This window comes from Rutidosis leptorrhynchoides, chromosome 8 (genome assembly GCF_046630445.1).
Source record: "Rutidosis leptorrhynchoides isolate AG116_Rl617_1_P2 chromosome 8, CSIRO_AGI_Rlap_v1, whole genome shotgun sequence".
NCBI classification, from domain to species: domain Eukaryota; kingdom Viridiplantae; phylum Streptophyta; class Magnoliopsida; order Asterales; family Asteraceae; genus Rutidosis; species Rutidosis leptorrhynchoides.
The window spans coordinates 62,549,434-62,564,489 of record NC_092340.1 but is presented as its reverse complement, the minus strand read 5'-3'; positions in this window follow the sequence as shown (position 1 = coordinate 62,564,489).

The following is a 15,056-nucleotide window of genomic DNA, read 5'->3' as shown; positions in this document are numbered from 1 at the left end:
AAGCTTTAATAAGTGATCGGGGTACTCATTTCTGTAATAATCAACTTGAGAAAGTTCTTAAAAGATATGGAGTAACTCATAAAATCTCCACCGCATATCATCCACAAACAAGTGGACAAGTTGAAAATACAAACCGAGCTTTAAAACGTATTCTAGAGAAAACCGTAGGATCAAATCCGAAGGAATGGTCCATTAAATTGGAGGATGCACTCTGGGCTTTTAGAACAGCCTACAAAACTCCAATTGGAACCACACCTTTTAGACTTGTTTATGGAAAAGCATGTCATCTTCCAGTAGAAATTGAACACAAAGCATTTTGGGCTTTGAAGACATGTAATCTTGATTTACATGAAGCCGGACGTCTACGATTAAGTCAACTAAACGAATTAGAAGAATTAAGACATGAAGCATACGAAAATTCGTTAATCTATAAAGAAAGAACGAAGAAATGGCATGATAAAAGAATCAGAAGTTCAAAAGAATTTAAAGAAGGAGACAGAGTTCTTCTTTTCAATTCACGATTCAAGCTATTTCCTGGAAAATTGAAATCAAGATGGTCTGGACCATTCATAGTCAAAAGAGTTTTCCCATACGGAACGATAGAATTAATAAATTCAAATGGGATTGAATTTAAAGTTAATGGTCACAGAGTTAAACATTACATACATGGTCCGATGGAAGTCGACAACGAAGTTAATCACAATTTCGACAACACAGCTAACTAAGTGTGGGGAGAATCAAGTCTTTAAAGGATAATATGTATTTCTGTTAGAGTTAGAATGTCTGTTTTCGTGTAGTTCTCGAAAATGGAACCCGAATGGTCTTTCCCTAGCAGACCCTAAAGAACTAGTCTTCTCCCCCCATTCTAAATTTTTATTTTTCTTAGGTTTTTACAAAATGAAGACTGCCTGTGAACTAAACCATGGTCTAATGCTACACGCTTTGATCACTAAACGTAATAATGACATACTCCCGAGTGAAATAGTATCAGTAATCAGAGAAAGAATGGACGGAGTTAGAAAAGAATCCAGATGCGAAGATAATAAGTTACAATTTGGTAAAGGAAAATCAAAATCCGCAGCGAAAAGAAGAGCACGACACCTAGAACGATGTCACAAATGCGGAAAATGGTCGCATGGAGGTAAATGTTCCAATAATCAAACCTATTCAAATACCGAATTTGTTACTTTATGCAGAGACGGACCGTTCATATGTTTAGAAGAAAAGATACTGAATGCTCGAGGTTACGCCTATGTAGCCATGGAAAACCAATTAAACCGACTATCTTATGAATGGGATAGATCATATAACTAAGAAATCTATTTCACAGGTATGTCTGTACAGTTTTTATTTTTATTTTTATTTTTAACCTTTTGATAATAAACGCTAATTTGTTCGCTAAAAAGTATTAAATTGGTATTGAATAAAATTAGGTTTGGCGACCGAAATTATTGATATCATTCAAAAATTTATTACATCACTGCGAAATTTAACGTTTATTCTTAAGGTATAAATATCTTTAATCAATCAACCCAAAATATTTCAAAAATTCGTCATGAGTTAAATTAGGTTTTGGAACCGAAATTACTTTACCGAAAAGAGGGGCGTATATTTTTGATAATATTTGATTGATTAAAGTGGGATAAAAAGACAAAAAGATTTTTAATTTTATTTTTACCATGTTTTTAAAATTAATATTTAAATCTTAAATTAATATTATAAACTTTGTAAAAACAATATATTTAAAATTGTAAATATTTGAAAAATTAATATAAGTTTGATATGAATTTATAAATTTTTAAATTAAGTTTGGTGTGAATTTTTAATTTTTAAAATATAAAATTTTAATTTTATGCATTTCAAATTTTAAGTTTGGTGTGAATTTTTAATAATAATTTTGAATTTTATATTTAAGTTGTGTGAATTTAAAAACAAAAATTTACTTTATCTCATTAAGTTAAGAATATGATTTTTAAAATTCGTCGTAAGTTGAAGACTAGGTCTTTGAACCGAAATTGCTTTACCCAAGGGAGGGACGAGAACTTTTATTATCATTATTTTTAATCTTATTGATTTAAAGTATGCCAAAAACATTAAAAAACCCAAAAATCTTAGCTTTTAAAACAATCGCTACAAAAAGACAAATTTTAAAATTTTGTCGAAGGACGGACTAGGACATCGATCCGAAACGACCTCGTCCTAAATAACAAGGGAAACAAAGTTTTAAAATTAATTACTTAATTGTTTTAATAAGTTAATGATTGCAATGTATTATCTAACTTTTATTCTTAGATTTTAATAATTTTTGAACGTGGGGTAATATACCAAACTTCAAAAATATGTATATATGTTTGCAAGTTTATCTTATGTACACAACAGGGTAAAACAACGCATTTTCAAAGACTGGCATTAAGTTCAGCAAAAGCAACTAATTTTGACGACAAGATGCAAAATATATGTGAAATAACAACAAGACGGAATGAACAAATGATGTGCACCATTTATCATTCAGCAAACAAACGCCAATATATTTGGAAACTTTGGTAAAAATTTAATCATTTTCACACAAATCACCCTCAATAATTTAAATTGTTACTGATTTCTTGCAAATGAGGGCATTGCAAGATCTTAAGTGTGGGAAGGGGTTAAATTCTTTCGGATTTTAAAATTTTTATCTTAAACACTTGGTTACCATTAAAAAATACTAGTAAAGCAGTAGTTGTATTAGAATCTAGTGCTCTCTGATAAAAAAAGAACAGCCCTAGTCTTATATACTGACTACCCAATTCTAGTAAAATTTTTCAAAATTTTCAATTAAATGAATTCAAAATCATGTTTATACATATTTATGAACGATAAAACTAGGTTTTAACACCGAAATTATTGTTACCTCGGAAAGGACATAAATTAAGAAACAAACTAAAATGTCAAAATTCATTTAAAATGGAATAGAGGACAATAAAAAGGAAAATAAAAGCCAAGTGTGGGAAAATTTACCAAGTTATCTTAAACATATGTCACATATATCTGTAACAAATAACTGAAAATACTTTTGCTTTGGACTAAACTAAACTGTTTTACCCGATGAAAGAAAAGAAGAGATGGATCTACACGATGAATCAATTCCATCATTAAAAGGAAGTAAAGTCTTCCGAAAAAGACACGCGCTTCTTGATTTAGGTCATGAAGTTGTCGTCCAGACCAGCTGTAGGTTGACGAAAAATCTAGAAAAGTCATCACTAAAATCAGCAGGAAATCCACGGACCTTAGCATTAAACAGGGTCGCCAAGTGGTCAGATTTATCCTAACCATGAGAAGGATTTATCTCGTACAATGGGGGGGCACCATGCAAATTAGCTGGATAAGACTAATGAATCAGATCCCCAGAAAGGATAATCTCCTTAAAGATTAAAAATCAGCTTTTAAGACTGATATTACTCAATCCTAGAGATTGACCTTAAAGATTGAGAATTCAAACTCATGGAATTCAATGATATCTAAACTCGAGCTTGAACGAGAAAATATTTTGATCAAAATTACAAACCGATTTGTTTTCTGAAAACCCTATTTTCAATGCGTTCATTACCATTGAACGTAAAATCCTAGGAATTCACCTGGAATTCATTAGGTCACCTGAACTAAATCGGGTGTCAACCGTAAGAACGGTGGTTGCATAGTGGTCAAAGACAGGACCTTGTGCCAGACCGAAAAATTATAAGGGTGAGCTTTACTATTGCTCCTACCAAGGATAGTAATTGCGTCCGACACGTTATAGACCATAATTAAAAGCATGTCAGGGGACATTGCCTTAACAGTTGCTTGTTCAACGCTTTCCTTTACAACCGGACGGTAGTTTACCGAAAGGTAATATACGGGACAAGTAAACTGGACGTGTTGCTTTCCAAATACAAGGTTAGCAAGTGGGTGACACAAAACAGCAAGTTTTGAGCTAAAATTTTCAATTCTGAAACCCACCAAACCCACAAAAATATTTTGCAAACACCGGTAAAGGGTTATCCCGGAAAACTTATCTAGGGTAAAAACTAGATTTCAAAAGATCAAATGTTTTCATAAAGATCCAATTTCCTTAATGGATCTAAACTTTTATAGTCATGTGGGACTGTAAACCATATCGTTACTACCATTGTTTATACCGCCGTATAGAAATCACTGATGTACAAAGTGTGAAGAATAAAGAAGTGATTCTTGTATTTCAAGACAATATTGCTTGAGGACAAGCAACGCTCAAGTGTGGGAATATTTGATAATGCTAAAAACGAACATATATTTCATAGCATTATTCCTCAAGAAAGACAAGCTTTTAGTTGCAATTGTTCTATTTACAAGCGATATTCGTTTAAATAATAAAAGGTGAAGACAAAAGACAGATTCGACGAATTGAAGACGCAAACGACCAAAAAGCTCAAAAGTACAAAAGACAATCAAAAAGGTTCCAATTATTGATAAGAAACGTCTCGAAATTACAAGAGTACAAGATTCAAAATGCAAAGTACAAAATATAAAATTGTACGCAAGGACGTTCGAAAATCCGGAACCGGGACCAGAGTCAACTCTTAACGCTCGATGCAACGGACTAAAAATTACAAGTTAACTATGTATATAAATATAATATAATATATAATTAATTATATTAATTATATATATATTATATATATATTATAAACCGTCGGTAAACAAAGATCCAAACTCCTCTGAGCTGTAAAAGTAACCTCCGCGACTCGCGGAGTTTGAAGGCAAAATTCACCGCGAGTCGCGGAGCCCCAAATTACGAAAATCCCTATAAAGCCAACCGAATTCTGATCACAATTCATAATCTATTTTCTCTCTTCTCTCATATATACGTAATATATATATATATATAATTTATATTTTAATTTTAATTTTAATTATAATTCTAATAATAAGGGTATGTTAGCGAATGTTGTAAGGGTGTAAGTCGAAATTCTGTCCGTGTAACGCTACGCTATTTTTAATCATTGTAAGTTATGTTCAACCTTTTTACATTAATGTCTCGTAGCTAAGTTATTATTATGCTTATTTAAAACGAAGTAATCATGATGTTGGGCTAATTACTAAAATTGGGTAATTGGGCTTTGTACCATAATTGGGGTTTGGACAAAAGAACGACACTTGTGGAAATTAGACTATGGGCTATTAATGGGCTTTATATTTGTTTAACTAAATGAAAGTTTGTTAATGTTAATATAAAGATTTACAATTGGGCGTCCCTATAAATTACCATATACACTCGATCGGACACGATGGGCGGGGTATTTATATGTACGAATAATCGTTCATTTAACCGGACACGGGAATGGATTAATAGCCACTAGAATAATTAAAACAGGGGTGAAATTACATTCAAGGGTAATTGGTGTAATTGTTAACAAAGTAGTAAAACCTTGGTTTACACGCAGTCGATAACCTGGTGTATTCATTAAACAAAGTATTAAAACCTTGTTACAATTCGAATCCCCAATTAGTTGGAATATTTAACTTCGGGTATAAGAATAATTTGATGAGGACACTCGCACTTTATATTTATGACTGATGGACTGTTATGGACAAAAACCAGACGGACATATTAAATAATCCAGGACAAAGGACAATTAACCCATGGGCATAAAACTAAAATCAACACGTCAAACATCATGATTACGGAAGTTTAAATAAGCATAATTCTTTTATTTCATATTTAATTTCCTTTATTTTATATTTAATTGCACTTCTAATTATCGCACTTTTATTTATTGTTATTTAATCGCACTTTTAATTATCGTACTTTTTAATTATCGCAATCTTATTTTCGTTATTTACTTTACGCTTTAATTTAAGTCTTGTATTTATTTTATATTTTACATTAGGTTTTAACTGCGACTAAAGTCTTAAAATCGACAAACCGGTCATTAAACGGTAAAAACCCCCCTTTATAATAATAATATTACTTATATATATATTTGTATTTTTAATAAAAGTAAACTAATATAGCGTTGAGCTTTGTTTAAAGATTTCCCTGTGGAACGAACCGGACTTACTAAAAACTACACTACTGTACGATTAGGTACACTGCCTATAAGTGTTGTAGCAAGGTTTAAGTATATCCATTCTATAAATAAATAAATATCTTGTGTAAAATTGTATCGTATTTAATAGTTTTTCCTGCAAAAATTTAATAGTATTTTATACCCCTCTGCTTTGACATCAGACACCATTTGTTCCTTTCGTTCTATTAACCCCTGGTCCGTAGACCTCACACTTCGCCGCGCTATGACCATTTCTTTTACACTTGTTGCAAAATTTGGTGCAGAACCCCGAGTGATTCTTTTCACACCTTTGGCATAGCTGCTTCTGATTGTTGTTGTTGTTGCGGTTATTATTGTTGTTGGGATGATTGTTGTAGTTGCTGTTGTTATTATTGTTGTTGTTGTTGGGCCGTTTGTTGTAGTTGCGATTGATGTTGCGATTGTTGGGATAATTGTTGCGATTATTGTTGTAATTGCTGTTGTTGTTGTATTGGTGATTCTTATCACCGTTTTCCTCCCACTTTCTTTTGACTTGCTTCACATTGGCCTCTTCAGCAGTCTGTTCTTTAATTCTTTCTTCAATCTGGTTCACGAGTTTGTGAGCCATTCTACATGCCTGTTGTATGGAGGCGGGCTCGTGTGAACTTATATCTTCTTGGATTCTTTCCGGTAATCCTTTCACAAATGCGTCGATCTTCTCTTCCTCATCTTCGAATGCTCCCGGACACAATAGGCACAATTCTGTGAATCGTCTTTCGTACATGGTAATATCATATCCTTGGGTTCGTAACCCTCTAAGTTCTGTCTTGAGCTTATTGACCTCGGTTCTCGGACGGTACTTCTCGTTCATCAAGTGCTTGAATGCTGACCACGGTAGTGCGTACGCATCGTCTTGTCCCACTTGCTCTAGATAGGTATTCCACCATGTTAACGCAGAACCTGTGAAGGTATGCGTAGCGTACTTCACTTTGTCCTCTTCAGTACACTTACTTATGGCAAACACCGATTCGACCTTCTCGGTCCACCGTTTCAATCCGATCGGTCCTTCGGTTCCATCAAATTCCAAAGGTTTACAGGCAGTGAATTCTTTGTAGGTGCATCCTACATGATTTCCTGTAATGCTAGATCCAAGGTTATTGTTGGTATGTAGCGCAGCCTGTACTGCGGCTATGTTTGAAGCTAGAAAAGTACGGAATTCCTCTTCATTCATATTCACAGTGTGTCGAGTAGTCGGTGCCATTTCCTTCAAAATAGTCAAATGGAACAAGTTAATCATACAAAATATTAAGAGTAGTTAATAGTATTTCGTAGCATAATATGAACTCATTTATAAAAGCTTTTTCTTCATATTAGCATTTTATAAGTTTAAATTCGGGTAGTGCTTACCCGTTAAGTTCATACTTAGTAGCTAATATACAATTCAACTACTTCAATTCTATATGAAAAACTGATTATAATAATATTTCGCGTTCAAACTTTTACACAATATTTTAGAAACTTACAATACCGCTTATTTTACATAAAGCATGAAATATAGCACACAATAACTTTGATACAAGATAGTTGTGAAGATAATTCTAGCTAGTACACAAGTCGTTCAGCAAAGGCAATAAAGACACGTAATTCATACGTCCAGAAACAAGTCATGCATTCTGGTTTTACTAGGACTACTTCCCATCCTTGGTCTTGTGCAACATAACCGTTATGGCCGTTGATAAGACAGCGTGTTGTAACGTCGTCAAAGGGACGAGGGTTACGTAATGTCCAACAGTCCCGTAATAATCTAAAAACCTCATTTCTTACCCCAATTACCGACTCCGTCACTTGTGGAAACGTTTTGTTTAATAGTTGTAGCCCGATGTTCTTGTTCTCACTTTGGTGAGAAGCGAACATTACTAATCCGTAAGCATAACATGCTTCTTTATGTTGCATGTTAGCCGCTTTTTCTAAATCACGAAGTCCAATATTCGGATATATTGAGTCAAAATAATTTCTTAACCCGTTGCGTAAAATAGCATTTGGGTTCCCCGCAATATATGCGTCAAAGTAAACACATCGTAACTTATGGGTTTCCCAATGTGATATCCCCCATCTTTCAAATGAAAGTCTCTTGTAAACCAAGACATTCTTGGAACGTTCTTCGAATGTCTTACAAACTGATCTCGCCTTAAATAGTTGTGCCGAGGAATTCTGGCCGACTCTAGACAAGATTTCATCAATCATGTCTCCGGGTAGGTCTCTTAAAATATTGGGTTGTCTATCCATTTTGTGTTTTTATACTGTAAAATAGACAAGAGTTAGATTCATAAAAAAAATATACTTATTAATACAAGCAATTTTTACATATATCATAAAGCATAAGCACACTATATTACATATATTACACCACACGAATACAACTATCTTATTCCGACTCGCTTGTTTCTTCTTCTTCGGTTTTGGTTCGTTTTGCCAAGTTTCTAGGGATATATGATGTTCCCCTAATACGAGCCATCGTGATCCACATTGGTTTAGAAAAACCTGGTGGTTTAGAGGTTCCCGGGTCATTGTTACAACTTAAGGACTTCGGGGGTTGACGATACATATAAAGTTCATCGGGGTTGGAATTAGATTTCTCTATTTTTATGCCCTTTCCCTTATTATTTTCTTTTGCCTTTTTAAATTCAGTTGGGGTAATTTCTATAACATCATCAGAATTCTCGTCGGAATCCGATTCATCGGAGAATTGGTAATCCTCCCAATATTTTGCTTCCTTGGCGGAAACACCATTGACCATAATTAACCTTGGTCGGTTGGTTGAGGATTTTCTTTTACTTAACCGTTTTATTATTTCCCCCACCGGTTCTATTTCTTCATCCGGTTCCGATTCTTCTTCCGGTTCCGATTCTTCTTCCGGTTCCGACTCTTCTTCCGGTTCCTCTTCGGGAACTTGTGAATCAGTCCACGAATCATTCCAATTTACATTTGACTCTTCATTATTATTAGGTGAGTCAATGGAACTTGTTCTAGAGGTAGACATCTATCACATAATATCAAACGCGTTAAGAGATTAATATATCACATAATATTCGCATGTTAAAAATATATAGTTTCCAACAAAATTTATTAAGCAATCATTTTTCAAGTAAACACGGTCGAAGTCCAGACTCACTAATGCATCCTAACAAACTCGATAAGAAACACTAATGCAAAATTCTGGTTCTCTAAGACCAACGCTCGGATACCAACTGAAATGTCCCGTTCTTATTGATTAAAAACGTTCCATATTAATTGATTTCGTTGCGAGGTTTTGACCTCTATATGAGACGTTTTTCAAAGACTGCATTCATTTTTAAAACAAACCATAACCTTTATTTCATAAATAAAGGTTTAAAAAGCTTTACGTAGATTATCAAATAATGATAATCTAAAATATCCTGTTTACACACGACCATTACATAATGGTTTACAATACAAATATGTTACATCGAAATCAGTTTCTTGAATGCAGTTTTTACACAATATCATACAAACATGGACTCCAAATCTTGTCCTTATTTTAGTATGCAACAGCGGAAGCTCTTAATATTCACCTGAGAATAAACATGCTTTAAACGTCAACAAAAATGTTGGTGAGTTATAGGTTTAACCTATATATATCAAATCGTAACAATAGACCACAAGATTTCATATTTCAATACACATCCCATACATAGAGATAAAAATCATTCATATGGTGAACACCTGGTAACCGACATTAACAAGATGCATATATAAGAATATCCCCATCATTCTGGGACACCCTTCGGATATGATATAAATTTCGAAGTACTAAAGCATCCGGTACTTTGGATGGGGTTTGTTAGGCCCAATAGATCTATCTTTAGGATTCACGTCAATTAGGGTGTTTGTTCCCTAATTCTTAGATTACCAGACTTAATAAAAAGGGGCATATTCGATTTCGATAATTCAACCATAGAATGTAGTTTCACGTACTTGTGTCTATTTTGTAAATCATTTATAAAACCTGCATGTATTCTCATCCCAAAAATATTAGATTTTAAAAGTGGGACTATAACTCACTTTCACAGATTTTTACTTCGTCGGGAAGTAAGACTTGGCCACTGGTTGATTCACGAACCTATAACAATATATACATATATATCAAAGTATGTTCAAAATATATTTACAACACTTTTAATATATTTTGATGTTTTAAGTTTATTAAGTCAGCTGTCCTCGTTAGTAACCTACAACTAGTTGTCCACTGTTAGATGTACAGAAATAAATCGATAAATATTATCTTGAATCAATTCTCGACCCAGTGTATACGTATCTCAGTATTGATCACAACTCAAACTATATATATTTTGGAATCAACCTCAACCCTGTATAGCTAACTCCAACATTCACATATAGAGTGTCTATGGTTGTTCCGAAATATATATAGATGTGTCGACATGATAGGTCGAAATATTGTATACGTGTCTATGGTATCTCAAGATTACATAATATACAATACAAGTTGATTAAGTTATGGTTGGAATAGATTTGTTACCAATTTTCACGTAGCTAAAATGAGAAAAATTATCCAATCTTGTTTTACCCATAACTTCTTCATTTTAAATCCGTTTTGAGTGAATCAAATTGCTATGGTTTCATATTGAACTCTATTTTATGAATCTAAACAGAAAAAGTATAGGTTTATAGTCAGAAAAATAAGTTACAAGTCGTTTTTGTAAAGGTAGTCATTTCAGTCGAAAGAACGACGTCTAGATGACCATTTTAGAAAACATACTTCCACTTTGAGTTTAACCATAATTTTTGGATATAGTTTCATGTTCATAATAAAAATCGTTTTCTCAGAATAACAACTTTTAAATCAAAGTTTATCATAGTTTTTAATTAACTAACCCAAAACAGCCCGCGGTGTTACTACGACGGCGTAAATCCGGTTTTACGGTGTTTTTCGTGTTTCCAGGTTTTAAATCATTAAGTTAGCATATCATATAGATATAGAACATGTGTTTAGTTGATTTTAAAAGTCAAGTTAGAAGGATTAACTTTTGTTTGCGAACAAGTTTAGAATTAACTAAACTATGTTCTAGTGATTACAAGTTTAAACCTTCGAATAAGATAGCTTTATATGTATGAATCGAATGATGTTATGAACATCATTACTACCTTAAGTTCCTTGGATAAACCTACTGGAAAAGAGAAAAATGGATCTAGCTTCAATGGATCCTTGGATGGCTCGAAGTTCTTGAAGCAGAATCATGACACGAAAACAAGTTCAAGTAAGATCATCACTTGAAATAAGATTGTTATAGTTATAGAAATTGAACCAAAGTTTGAATATGATTATTACCTTGTATTAGAATGATAACCTACTGTAAGAAGCAAAGATTTCTTGAGGTTGGATGATCACCTTACAAGATTGGAAGTGAGCTAGCAAACTTGAAAGTATTCTTGATTTTATGAAACTAGAACTTTTGGAATTTATGAAGAACACTTAGAACTTGAAGATAGAACTTGAGAGAGATCAATTAGATGAAGAAAATTGAAGAATGAAAGTATTTGTAGGTGTTTTTGGTCGTTGGTGTATGGATTAGATATAAAGGATATGTAATTTTGTTTTCATGTAAATAAGTCATGAATGATTACTCATATTTTTGTAATTTTATGAGATATTTCATGCTAGTTGCCAAATGATGGTTCCCACATGTGCTAGGTGACTCACATGGGCTGCTAAGAGCTGATCATTGGAGTGTATATACCAATAGTACATACATCTAAAAGCTGTGTATTGTACGAGTACGAATACGGGTGCATACGAGTAGAATTGTTGATGAAACTGAACGAGGATGTAATTGTAAGCATTTTTGTTAAGTAGAAGTATTTTGATAAGTGTCTTGAAGTCTTTCAAAAGTGTATGAATACATATTAAAACACTACATGTATATACATTTTAACTGAGTCGTTAAGTCATCGTTAGTCGTTACATGTAAATGTTGTTTTGAAACCTTTAGGTTAATGATCTTGTTGAATGTTGTTAACCCATTGTTTATTATAACAAATGAGATGTTAAATTGTTATATTATCATGATATTATGATATATAAACAGTTAAATGTCGTTACAACGATAATCGTTACATATATGTCTCGTTTCGAAATCATTAAGTTAGTAGTCTTATTTTTACATATGTATTTCATTGTTAATACACTTAATAATATATTTACTTATCATTTAACATAATTAACCAAGTGTATCAATATCTTAATATGATTCATATGTACCTAGTAAGACGTTGTTATAACGATAATCGTTATATATATCGTTTTCGAGTTTCTTAAATTAATAGTCTCATTTTTATGTATATAACTCATTGTTAAAATACCTAATGAGATACATACTTATAATAAAAACATGTTAACTATATATATAACCATATATATGTCATCGTATAGTTTTTACAAGTTTTAACGTTCGTGAATCACCGGTCAACTTGGGTGGTCAATTGTCTATATGAAACATATTTCAATTAATCAAGTCTTAACAAGTTTGATTGCTTAACATGTTGGAAACATTTAATCATGTAAATATCAATCTCAATTAATATATATAAACATGAAAAAGTTCGGGTCACTACACGAACCCTTGACATCCCATATGAAAAGGCAAGTGACCGCCACTACACCAATTTTTTGTTGTTAAAATAGTTTGCTATTATTCTACTTCATCTATTGTTTAAAAGTTTGCTATTTACTTTTGAGAACTTATATTTTCACCACAGTTTTTACTAAATCTATCTAAAATTTTCAAAATATCCTTAATAATGACTTAAAAAAATTTGTTGTTATAATCGAACAAAGAATATTTCTGGAAAATAAAATAAAAAAAAAACCATCAAATAATGGTGAAAGTAACCCGCGATTTAGTTGCCAAGCAACGCGAAACCCTCGTTTAGTTGCCAAGCAACCCGAGTCAATCCTTCGAGTTTCCTACCTAGCGTATGCGGGTCGCAAATAAGAGTATTCGATGCGAAAATTTGCCGTTCAAAATAATAATAATAATAATAATAATAGTAAAAGTATAGGTTTGGATGATGGAAGTATCACCTCCCTTTATTTTTCTAACGACAACCAGTCATTTTTTTCCACCGAATTCAAACCTACAATCTCAAAGTTAATGAGTCTTCTTGATACCGTTAAATCATAACCTATTTGATAAAAAGTAAGGTATTCATTATTAATTTTTTATTATATAAAACATACACTCCCTAGAAACTAAAAGGTTAGAATCCAATTTTTTCCCCTCATTTCCATCCATTCAACCGGCACCGACAGTTGAGATTCTTATGTGCTCTCTATTCTCTTTCTTTTTGTCCCTTCTTTCTTCCTTTCGAGTTTTGAGTTCAAGATTTGTTTCCCGATAATCCTTTTATGCACTCAGGCGACGAATACTTTGGATTCTTCTTTTGGATTCTATGTGTGGTGGGTGTCTCTTTTATCTTCTATTGTTAAAGTTCTCACAACATTTTTTTTGAAATAATGGGTGGGAAAGAGTATTTTTAACTCTTGTAGAGGCGAAGTCAGAATTTAAATATAAAGATGACTTACACTATTATCAAATATGATAATATAAATAAACAACGATAGTCGTTAAAAAATTGAACAATGAAGCATATGAGTTATTGTAATACTATGTACAATTTTTTTCGAAACTAGTCTTCTAGAAAACAGATTAATTTATATTATGTCATGTCATTTTCGTGTTGATAGTCTATCTAACATAATTAAATAGTTACATCAATTGTATAAGTTAAATATTTATAAAACACATATAAGAAATTAAGTTGTTCAAGAAAATTATATCCAGTATAAAGGCTAGACCAAACCATCGAAGCTTAACTTGAGTGGTATGCGGGTGAGATCTAACTTCGGGTACTGTCGACCCAAGTTCGATTCTCACTCCAAGTAGGAAGTTTCCAACCTTTAATTGTACTGTCAACATCAATGCAATTTGGAAAGGTCTCTAGAGGGGTTTTCCCAACCTTCTTCGATGATACTGCCAATATCGTCGCGAATTGGGTTTTCTCCTAACGTGTGAGTGAGTGACAAATGAGAGCATTCGATATCGATATTGCTGTTCAAAAGAAATGAAGGCTAGACCAACCAAGTTTGATTCTAGTATCACAAACTAGCCTAACTATACTTTGATGCTTTGATGCATTAATGAGAGATGTATCAACAAATCTTCACAATAATTGGTTGAGATATGGATATTCTATAATTGCATAGATTTATTCAAATATAACTTGTGCACAAACAACATAAATCATAATTTAAATAAATAATCATATAATTATTTTATCTTACAACTTTTTATATGTACACAAATAGTTTCTTAAGCATAAGATTTTTCAATTTTAGTGATGTGTGAACCAATTTGTGAAAACACCGATTAAGTTATTAGTGACCCACCAAATATTATACAGGTTTATTTACAATCAGTTTGATTGACATAGTTAAACTTGAAGGGTTATAACAAAATATATAATGTTAGGTGAGAGGGTTTAAATGTAAAAATGATAAGAAATCCTCTTCTCCCCAAATCCAAGGTTGAAGAACTCGGAAATCAAGGAATTCTCGGCGGGACAATTTTTGGGAGTTCTCAGAGAACTCGGGAAAAACTCGGTTGTTGACTAACGTTGACTTTCTAATATAAATATATATTTTCGAATATATATATATATATGTTATAAATATTAGACTTTTGAGATAATTTTATGATACTTAATATAATATATAGCTACAAACAAATGTTGACCGAGATTTGGACGAGATATTGACGTTGACCGAGATTTGGCCGAGATTTGACTGAGAAACTCAATTTATTAGTCGTTGACCGATAAAATCGGAAGTTGACCGATTTTTTAAAACGAGAACTCAGCAGCCTCCCGAAAACGAGTTATCGCCGAGTTCTTGGCCCATTTTTTCAATTTTTGCAACCATGCCCAAATCAACCTACA